The sequence below is a fragment of the Chlorocebus sabaeus genome, unplaced genomic scaffold (assembly GCF_047675955.1).
Source record: "Chlorocebus sabaeus isolate Y175 unplaced genomic scaffold, mChlSab1.0.hap1 unalloc_scaffold_219, whole genome shotgun sequence".
NCBI lineage: Eukaryota > Metazoa > Chordata > Mammalia > Primates > Cercopithecidae > Chlorocebus > Chlorocebus sabaeus.
In genome coordinates, this window is record NW_027327503.1 from 180,553 (window position 1) to 192,327 (window position 11,775).

General features: G+C 38.0%; 1 pseudogene; it reads left to right on the forward strand.

Annotated features, from left to right (window-relative positions):
• The first annotated feature begins 1,268 nt into the window (after positions 1-1,268).
• On the forward strand, positions 1,269-11,561 carry LOC140711150 (zinc finger protein 705D-like; annotated as a pseudogene).
• The last annotated feature ends 214 nt before the right edge of the window (positions 11,562-11,775 follow it).

Sequence of the window (11,775 nt, forward strand, 5' to 3'; positions counted from 1 at the left end):
TTTTACCTTGATCCTGGGATGGGCTTGCGTCTTTCCCATGATTCTTCCTTTAGGGAGAGTTTCTGGCATGCACAGTGCTTTCCTTACCCTTTGGAATTGAGCATGCATGGTGTGTTTAGGGAGTTATATGCATGTCCATCCGAGGCTTTCTTTCCTTTTCTAGCGGAGTGTGTCCCCGGAAGATTATACTTTGTCATTTTTGTCTCTTAACATGAATGCCCAAGAAGTTGCTTCTTCCTGGAGTCTGCATTTAATTAACATTTTTGATGTTAACAGGTGTAAACCACCAGGAATTGGCCTCTCTCTGGTGCTGCCTAATTATCATTTTTAGAGAGGCAAAGTGATCATGAACAGGCCATCACCTGACATTTCTAGTGGGTAGGGGAAGAGCCCTCTCCTGCCCTGCTCCTGCTCTTCTACCTGTAACAAGACAAGCCTTGAATATCATTAGACATGTGTCCCATCAAGGCAGCATCTCATTATTAAACTTTACTGTGTGAATTGTTCCTTCACATTCTCATATTCTGTGTTCACTATCTGTGTGCCTTTTCCAATTTTGTTTTGACCATATCTCATTATTTTAACTGCCTTCTCCAAGATTCTAGATCTGCATTGACCAATAGAGTAACTACTAGTCACATGTGGCTATAAACTGTAAATTAATTATAATTAAATAACTAAATGGCATATCCTTAGTAGTAATAGCCAAATTTGTGGCCAAACTAGAAATTCTGTAACTACATATGTGTGGTAGTTACTGCATTGGACAATGCAGATACAGAGAATTTCTTTCATCACAGAAAATCATGTTGGGCATGTTGGCTGCCATTTATTTTTATTTTATTTTTATTTTTTATTTCTTTGAGACAGAGTTTTGCTCTTGTTGCCCAGGCTGGAGTGCAATGGCGTGATCTCAGCTCACCGCAACCTCCGCCTCCCAGGTTCAAGTGATTCTCCTGCCTAAGCTTCCCTAGTAGCTGGGATTACAGGCATGTGTCCCCACGCCCGCCTGTTTTTTTTTTTTTTTTCTTCTATTTTTAGTAGAGACGGGGTTTCTCCATGTTGGTCAGGCTGGTCTCAAACTCCTGACCTCAAGTGATCCGCCTGCCTCAGCCTCCCAAAGTGCTGGGATTGCAGGTATGAGCCATTGCGCCCGGCCTTATTTTTAAATTCTGTTTGTGTGGTTTATAGTTAAATTATTGATTTGTTTTATGTGACCACCAGAGCAGGCGCCAGAGAAAAAGCAAGTAGGCAAGGTAAAAAGAAACTGTATTAGCTAGCCAATGTGAAGGAAGAAAGGGCGAAGTTCACCGGTCTCTGGCGGTGGAGGTTCCTAGGTCTGCACAGGAGGAGGGGCCGAGGAAGTTCGCGCCGCGCGCCTGCCGGGAGCGTCTTTTCTGTCTAAGGCTTGGGAGTGGGAGGGCAATAGGTGGGACACGGGCGTGTCGGGGGTGTTCCGTAGTTGCGGCCATGTAAGTTGCGGTTTCCTCGATCGGACGCCATGTTGCGCCTGCGCAGTTGGTCTGTGTTTTTCCCGGGCGCGGGCTGCGTTTTCCCGTGCGCGGTGAAGTTGGTGATGAAGAACCTGGAAATGCGCCATCTTAGTCGTCTTTGTCCTCTCCCGTCGTCCAGTCAATTATATTCTGCTTCTCTATACTCATTTCCTTTCACAGATTTTCTCAGGCAATTTTTAAATTTCATTCATTTACCTTCTTGAGGAACGTACTTAGATCATTTTTAAAAAATAATGTACAGCAAATAATTTTTCCACGGATATTGTTTTAGCTTTATTGTGTTGGTACTTTTACATACTATATTTAGGTATTACTATTTTTCATAACTTACTTTAAAAATTGTGCCAATTTTATTTAAAAGAGATTTCTCCCTTGATTTTCAGAGGTCAGATTGTGTCTTCCATTGCTGTTATTTTAGTTTAATTTTAATTTATTATATGTAAATATGTTGCATATTCCTTTTTAAAAATGTGAGATTTTTTCTCTCTCTTGTTACACAAACTTTGTATACAGTGTTCATTATGCACTTTAAAAATAAATATTTTGTTTCAGGGCATGGTGCTTTCACACATGCAACCTTAGAATAATTTTAAATTCCATTCCACTTTCACCATTCCTGAACTGCTTTGAATATATTGGATGTTGGAAGCCATGAGAGGTTTTGACTTGCATCCAGTCAAGATAATAGAATTTTCCATTTATAGTGTAATCTGATATATATTCATTTTGATTTCATACTTTTAAAAAATCTATTCTCTTTTACTCTGTGGTGATCTTTGCTTTTCTATTTGTGCATTGCTAGAATGTCGGCTGCTGTTTCCCTAGCACCTGAGATGTTACTCAACACTGTATAGTGCTGGTGTTGAGAATTGAGAGAATCTACTAAATAATAGCACTTTTCGAGACCGCTGTTCTGAATTAAAAGGAAGGGAAAGGACAGGCAAAAGAATATAGACATCAGCTATTTTTACTGAAGATCTGTTGGAGAACATGGTTTTGGTGTCCAGGAACTTGAGACCTAATACTGCATTCCTAATACTTCACTAAGGTGTGTCTAAATAGCCCTGAAAGGGCTAGGAAGTCACAAGTCAGCCTCTTAGTTGTTATGAGTGTCCTTAAAATATTAAGGGAATATTGAGGATGCAGAATGGCTCCTTCCTCATGACTTTTTAAGAGATCTGGGCCGGGCGCTGTGGCTCACGCCTGTAATCCCAGCACTTTGAGAGGCTGAGGCGGGTGGATTACCTGAGGTCAGGAGTTCCAGACCAGCCTGACCAAAATGGAGAAACCCCGTCTCGACTGAAAATACAAAATTAGCCAAGCGTGGTGGTGCATGCCTGTCATCCTAGCTACTTGGAAGGCTGAGGCAGAAGAATAGCTTGAACCTGGGAGGTGGAGGTTGCAGTGAGCTGAGATTTCACCATTGCACTCCAGCCTGGGCAACAAAAGCGAAACTCTGTCAAAAAACAAAAAAGGAGAGAGAGAGAGAGAGATCCGGAGGGAGATACTAAGCTGTGCAGACTCTCATCTTGAAGTCACCAAATACGTAAGTTGTTATTCCTGCTCTGGTGAGAAGTTTGTCAATACATTTTTTCCATGAATTAATGAAAATTTTAGACCCATAATGTAAGTTTAAAAAAATTTATCCTAAAGATTGCTTGTGTATGTATGTGTTTTGAAATGTATTTAATCTCTATATCTTGAAATAGTTTTTATAGATTCCACACAAGGGTCCGTTAGGAAATAAGTGTGTTTTAATTTTCTTATAATATTTGTCCTTTTTTGTCCCTGGCACAGTCTGTATATGACCATTTAAATTACTTTTAGTTCATGTTTGGGTTATAATCACACACAAATATTCTCTAAGGTCCACATCTTATTTTGATATTCAAGGAAGAGTTTACATGGTAATAATAGTAAGAGTTACAGCTGGTTTCACTGAAGCTTTGTAGGCATTCTCTAATACCTTATTGTTTTGAAGGAATATCTGTTCTGCTTGAATTATAGACTACATAATACATGCACTGTCAGGTACATTCATGGAAGGGACAGGCAGATGGAGTCATATGTTACTGGAGTCTTGATGAACAGATGTAGGAAATAGTCCAAGGAATAAGAAAATAGTTGATATTGAAAAGTGCTTGTTGAAGTCTGTAAATGTGCATTAAAATGTGTCAGTAAAAATAGACACAGTGAAGTTTGGGAACTGGGGTCTGAATCCTGGAGTCCCCAGAATCATAGAGAACCTTGATTAGGGGAGTAATTTTGTAAAAAAAACCAGAAGAGGCAGTGACAAGGCAGAATAGAATTAAAAGTATTTCTGTGTCATTTTCTAGTTTTGTAATTTTGTCATATTTGTCAAACTCTGTTGATTATTTATTAAACTGGTAAACTACAATCAGCAGGGTTATTATAAGGGTTAAATAAGGAAATTTATGTATATCTGTAAGCACAATGTCACAATTAATACAAAGTTACCCTTTTTATTTTTCCTGGACTTCATGTACAAATGGGTCAGTTAATTTTTTGTTATGACACATAATTATCATTTGTACATAAAATATATTTAATTATTTTTGTATTTTTAGCAGGGAAATAATACAAACATGTTTTCCCCATCTCAAACACATGAGTTCATATAAACATATCCATCTGTATACCTACATATCTATGTATGAATATACATATGAACATCAGTATTTCTCAGCAAATATATATCATGATAATCAGAGATATTGCAACTAACAAAGACTAATATAAACCATGATTGCAAAAATTTTAGATACCACCTTAGTAAAATATCAGATTGAGCTGCTAAATTTCTCTCAGCCCTAAGTCATTTTGTATTTTCTGAGCATCCCAGAGGATTGTGACTGTATACACAGGACAGAAACACCATGACCCAGGGCACTGCTGCGAATTTCTGATGCAGGGGATTTTAAGGGCTAGATAAGCGGGATGGGAGTGTTGACCCTCCAAGTGAAATAAATTCCTGAATTGATTATCCCCATCCTAAAACAGATTTTTTTTTTTTTTTTTTTTTTTTTTTTTTTTTTTTTTTTTGTGATAGAGAGTCTTGCTCTGTCGCCCTTGCTGGAGTGCAGTGTTAGGATCTTGGCGCACTGTAATTGCCTCCTGAGTTCAAGCAATTCTCCTGCTTCAGCCTCGTGAGTAGCTGGGATTACAGGCAAGCACCACCATGCCCAGCTAATTTGTGTATTTTTAGTAGAAATGGGGTTTCGCCATTTTGGCCAGGCTGGTCTCGAACTCCTGACCTCAGGTGATCCACCTGCCTTGGCCTCCTAAAGTGCTGGGATTACAGGCGAGAGCAACTGCACTTGACCCTAAAACAGATTCTTTCTTGATTGATTTCCGAGTTCCAAGGGGAAATGCAAAAGTCGAAATTGAGAGAAAGTAAAAGTCGAGTAAGGCTTCAGAAGGCTGTGATTGGTGTTGGAGAAACATTGCTAGGGCATAAAGCCTGGATAATAAAATCTGAGAAATCCCACAGTGTTTATCTACAGGTATAAATCATATTCCACATGTGGGTGGAGTCAGGGATCCCTTTGTTTTAAAATCCGTGAGGGAATTGAATATCTGGACTTGTGTCAATTAACATACAAAACTCAGTGCTTTTGATGTTCTCATTCACAAGATATCTGTGTTCCTTCTTTGTCAGAAACCATAGTCATAGGCTTCCTAATTTTGACCGTGGGAAAAGAGGAGAGGCCTCTGTGTGTTTGTGTCTGTTGGTTAGGCTGTGGTGCAGGTGGTGTCACACTTCAGTGAAGGTCTGGCTTTTCATCACAGGTTGGTCTGAAAATTATGTACAAGGCTGGTGTCTCACATGTTCTCTCTCTAACCTCAGCTTTTCTTAGTGCCTGAAGTGTTTGCAAGTGGAAATCCAGAAAAAGACAGAGAGAAACTGAGTTCTTGACAATGCATTCACTAGTGAGTAGGGGATGCCTCTTTCTACTGAAATTATACCCATATTGCTGGCAAATGGGCAGTTTTCTCCAGTTTGCATGGGTGTTTCATTTTTATTCTTTTTTGTTTGTTTGTTTTTATGATGCAAAATCCACCCAGCCTGGGTGTTCCAAGTGCAGTCAGGAGACTTTCAGGTATCTGGCCTCCAATTAAGTTTTCTCAGGACTCTAGGTTGGGTATCATGTGTCAAAGATTCCTAAATTATCAATATAATTTCTAATATTACACTACTTTATTCCAGCCCCTATGCAGGCTATTTACAAAAAAAGACATGAGAGATCTCATTTATGTATTTTTCTTCCATCCATCCTGTAACCTCATAGGGCAATAATTGACCCATTAACTGTCCCGTTGGCTGAAATACACTTAGGATTGTGATGAATGCAGGCAATAGAGATGCGTGAAGAGCAGAAGATCACAGCCCAATAATGAGGCTGATGTTCTAGCAGCTGAGTTCAATAAATCCCGTGTGATAGGCCTTGGGCAAGAGCTGCACAGTGTTGAGGAAGAAGGAGAGTTTGATAAAATATGTTTATGCTTTTAAAAACTTTGCAAAAGGACAACTAAAGAAGTCATTATTATTCTTATCCCCATTCATTTTACCTTTTGATAATTAACCTTTTTGCCTTCTGGTAACTGAAAGTAACATATAAGAAATACAATTACTTAACTATGGTTGCACACTCAGGAGAAGGAATATTGTAGATATAGTACAATTTAGGGTTCTGTGGAAATGCTCTATAAGGGCTGGTTAGAAAAAAACAAAACCGTAAAGAGGCCTTTTTATCCTTGAACAAGCCAAGTGACAAGGTAAAGTTAAAAGAGAGGCAGTGATAACTGATGTTTGGATTGCCCAGAGAAAGTTGAGGACAGGAGGCTTCATATGACAGGAATCATCAGACTAAGACTTCCTCAGTATAGCAGCCTCAGCGGTCTTGTCTTGTGCGGCTGGACTGTCTTTAAGCCTTGTCATGAACACCTGAATTACATAACATTAGAGTGACTATATGTATGAATTGAATCCTATATTCTGCGTAAAACTTGTTCAGTTCTGAAGAATGCTGGAGTCTGGTTCATCACTTTCTAACTTTTTAATGAATAAGGGACCAATGACCTGTATTTAATAAATATTTGCTAGATAGGAAACATGTTTTCTATTACTTCTTTAGATTATTCAAAACACATAATAGATCTTTTAACCATTTGATTGGTGAAAAACCTGTGGTTTATCTAGAGAAATAATTCATTTAATCACGGTCATGTTTAAACAGTAGTAAATCATGGTTATTTGCCTTGTGACAAATCTGTAATTTACTTGAAATTCATGGTAAATTTGTTTTATTTATGAAGGTTCAAGTGAAAATTTTATAATCAGTTATGTACAGGTGATTAACACATTACTGAAAAATATCTGGGCTATATTATGCCACATCTCATGCGATATTTCTTCATAGGAAAGTTTAATGGATTAAGAGTGGGTATGTCTCTGTGAGTGAATCTGAAAGGCAGATACCAGCTTAGTATTGAGAATGAATTGGCTGGAACCTAAAACACTGAGTGTTCTGCATACCCAGCTCCTACCTATGTCATCTCAGCCTTCCTCCTCTGGACATTAAAAGGGATTCTCTGTCTAAACTAAAATGTCTGTGATGTTTTAGAACAAAGTGACTTTTGAAGATGTAGCTATTGACTTCACCCAGGAAGAGTGGGCCATGATGGACACATCCAAGAGAAAGTTGTACAGAGAGATAATGCTGGCAAACATCAGTCACCTGGTATCCCTCGGTGAGTCCCTCAACATTCACATACGTATGTAGACACACATTGACTCATTCATTCAATAAGTGTTGGAACAGCTTCCCCATATCTCACTCTAATCTCCTCTGATTCACAGATCTTATCTGAAAAAAGTTTGAGCTCTCTAAATCTGTCTGAAAGAAATAGCTTTATTTTATTTTATTTTATTTCGTTTTATTTAGTTTGTCACTCAATTACAATGTAATCTTGACAAGGATTTCATGGTTTCCTTGGTACTCAGTCTCTAATACTCAGAACACACCTGGGAACTTAATGAATATTTTCAATGTATTAAATTAAATATTTTCTAAATAACTCTTCTGCTTTAGTCGCTATGCTTAGGCTGAGACCAATTAGTAAAAACAATAGCAATATCTTTTCTGTATAGAACACCAATTATTTTTGTAAATCGAATGTTTTTTTTTGTTCTGCATGAGAATAATAATAAACATACTGTGCAGAGGTTTAATTAATCTCTTTCTGAAAAGACTGTGTATTACGCATTGTGTCTTGGAACTTAGGCATGGACTCAGCATTCATAGGTCCTGACTGTTTTAAATTTTCTTTTCCTGATGGACCTTTCGTTTGGATTTATTTTCTAGTCTCACGTTGGGTCAGAAAAATCCTGGGGAGTTTTCTGTGTTCTAGGTCTTGTGGCCTGAGCTGACCTTCACTGTTTTTATTCTTCCTCGGTGGCCTGCCTTACAGTTGGTGATAATGCACATTTATTGACAGTGAACTCAAAACACATGTACTGTTTCCACTAACAGGGTACAGATAAGCAAATCCTATATAACTTTGCAGCTGGAGCAAGGAAAAGAGCTCTGGCGGGAAGGAAGAGAATCTCTGCAAGGCCAGAATCTGGGTAAGCAACAGGGTCCTGTGCTCTAATAGGAGGAGGTGCTTTGTCAATGAATAATATCAGTCAAATATTAATTAGCGGTTTTATCAAATGAGTGGTAATTTCTAAAATGTAGGTTAAGCTACTGGAGCAGAATTCCTTAGATGTTATTATCATTTTGTTCATATGTCAGATGCTACTCTTGTGTCCTCTTGCCTTTTCTTTTACTTTCGGGAAAAGGATAATTCATGTACTTGTTGGGGTTAAACTGTCACATGCTGCCTCTTTTCCCGATACCCCTGTGAAGACATCTCCATTTTAACTCTTTTCACATTTTAATTTTAAAACCCTTTTCTAATTGCTGACGCTGTACAATCTGTTTCTTCTATTGAAGGATTTTCTTCATTTGACACATTTGTCACAGCTAAGTGTTAATTTTTGAAAAAAAATAAACCGGCCTTGGGGTTTTTCAATTACCATAATACCAAGGTAACAATTTATTTTTCAATTATTTCAGACAAGGAAAGTGCCCTTAAGAAAAAACACACGATATCCATGCATCCTATCAGAAAAGACACATCCACCGTTATGTCAATGGTGAGTTTTATAGCTGTGTACACCAGTCATCTAAGTTAAACACCTGGTAATGGGTTAAGTTAGTAATGACGCACAGTCACCTGAGTGTAATTAGGCTGGCATTAAGTGCTTTCTAAGCAAAAGAAAATTTGATACTTTGAATTCAATGAATAAAGTGACCTGTGCTCTAAACCATAACATGAGATCTTTAAAATAGAACAAGTGCATAGACATTGCTTATGCTCAGACTTTGAAAGATATTGATATCATCACAATTAATGGAAAAGCTCTGCAGTTTGGATCATACAAAAGAGAAAATATCTGTGTCTGCAGGAGATAACGTGTATGCAAGTGTCAATCGATAAAAATGACGAGACAAGTCTCAATCATTTTAGGAAATTTATTTGCCAGAGTTAAGGACATGCACCTGGGGGACAGGTGTATACCTTTCTCCAAAGATGATTTTCTCTAAATTTAAACGGGGAAAGGGTGGGATATTGAGAAGTACACAATTTTCATGCAAAAGGTGGGTAGAAAAAAATAGTAATTCGTGCATTTTTCTGGCTCAGTGAATCTGGATTTTTTTACATAAGATGACATAAACAAATGAGGCAGAGGAATAATGCAGGAGAGCTGCATTTTATATAAGACAACATAGGCAAAATTGGGCAGGGAAACAATCGGATATGCATTTGTGTCTGGTGAACTGGGGATGACTGCGCCTGTAAAGACAAGCTATCAGTTTGCATTGCCATGGTGTAACTTTAACAGCTCATGAGGAATTTCCTTGTGGGCAAAATATGGGGGAGGCATGTAGCTTTTCATCTTGTAGCCATATTGTTTAGGAACCAGAAGAGGGAGGCAGGTTTGTGTGACCCTGTTCTCAGCTTGATTTTTCCCTTTGGTTCAATGAGTTTGGGGTGCCAAAATTTAATTTCCTTTCACACAAGGAACACTGGAAAGATTACAACTGGGCTCTACCACTGAATGGTTGGTCTAGGATTCAAAGGTGGTGAAATGAATGTATAGATGTATGTTGGTAAATCATTAAGAGCTTTTAATCTTTGTCCCTAAAGGAGAACTCTCTCGTTCTGGAGGATCCCTTTGAATGTAATGATTTGGGAGAAGATTGCACTCACAGTTCCACAATGACTCAGTGTTTGTTAACTCAGAGTGGAAAGAAACCCTACGTCAGCAAACAGTGTGGAAAATCCCTTAGTAATCAGTTCTCCCCTAAACCACATAAACAAATTCATACTAAAGGTAAATCATATCAATGTAATATATGTGAAAAGGTCTATACTAATTGTTTTCACCTTAGATGGCACAAGATGACTCACACTGGAGAGAGGCCATATGCATGTCATCTATGTGGAAAATCCACTCAGTGTTCTCACCTTAGAAGATATGAGAAAACTCACAGGGGAGAGAGACCGTATAAGTGTCATCAGTGTGGGAAAGGCTTTATTCAATCCTTTAACCTTCGAAGACATGAGAGAACTCACCTTGGATAAAAGCGTTATGAATGTGATAAAAGTGGAAAAGTCTTTAGTCAAAGCTCTGGCTTTAGAGGACACACAAGAATTCACACTGAAGAGAAACCACATGCTTGTCTTCTATGTGGGAAAGCCTTCAGTCTATCTTCTGACCTTAGATGATATGAGAGAACATGCACTGGAGAAAAGCCATGTGAATGCCATTTATGTGGGAAAGCCTTCAGTCAGTGTACTAATCTTAAATAACATCAGAAAATTCACCCTTGAGAGAAAATGATAAATGTCTTCAGAACATATTCTGACTTTAGATGACATGGTGTTAGGAATGACGAATGTAAGGAATATGGAAGAGACTTCAGCTGCAGTTGTAACATCTAAACATGCCAAAGGACTCACATTTTGAAAAATTACTATAATCAACATGGACGTTACTTTGGTTACCTTTATTCTTCAGTCCACATCAATAAATTCATATGGAAGAGAAATTGTACGACACGTATGTACCAAAGACTTGTTAGTGATCTGATCATAAATGACATGAGAGAGCTGAAACTGTCAACATAATAAACTAAAAGTCTTCAGCAACAGTTTTAATAACTTAAAACGTGTGGGACTTTCAGGTAGAGAATCTCTAGCTCTGCGTTCAGTGTGAAAATGTTTTTATGTGCAATTTGTTGTCAAATAACGTAAGAAAACTTTACTTGGATGAACCCTTTATTTGTATTTTCTGTGAATAAACATTCAGCCAAGCACTAGGCTTGATGTTCACAAGAAAACACAGTGATAAAATGCTGCTAAAATGGAAAATAAGAGAGGAAATCCTTTATAAGCTAAATAAGAAGGGAAAGTCTTTCCAAGGGCAATGAATTCTCTTGGAATACCAAACACTTCTTACTGGAGAAGTTATGCCTTGAAAAATCATGAGAAATCCTTTCTTCACAGAGAAACGCTTGTGGCACATGTGAGATTTCACACTGGACAAAACATGGTTAGCATCTTGAAAGGAGAAGATTCTTTAGGGGTAATTCATTTCTTATTTGACATTAAGTTTCTCACATTGAGGAGCTATCAAACTTGAAAATTACTGTGGAGAAACCTGATAGATTTCTCATCAGAAAAGTGAGTCAAGAAGGTAGACCTCTAGAAAAAACTCTTAACACATAGTTTAGCAAAATAATTCAGAAATTTGAGAAAATGTCTATTCATAAAAATGCAGCACATAAACGTATAATAGCAAAGTGACCTGGGCATAAATTGAATGCAGAATTATATAAGAAATCTCATTAAACATTTCCAAAAGATCAATACTTACAATGTTGAAAGAATACAATCGGTTGTTGAAAAAACTTAGTGTGTTGGTGAAGTCCTTCTTTCACCCTAACAAATCGATTTGCATCTGCACTCCTTGGCTTATGGGTCGAGATTCTACCCCAACTTCTGAGTCTCCCCAGTCTTCAACGGTTCTTTCCTCACAGCTCACCTCCCTTTACTTCAATGTCCACGAAAACCACTTGTTTCCATCCAACCCTAGAACTGACACATCAGGGATCTTCAGCCCCACTTG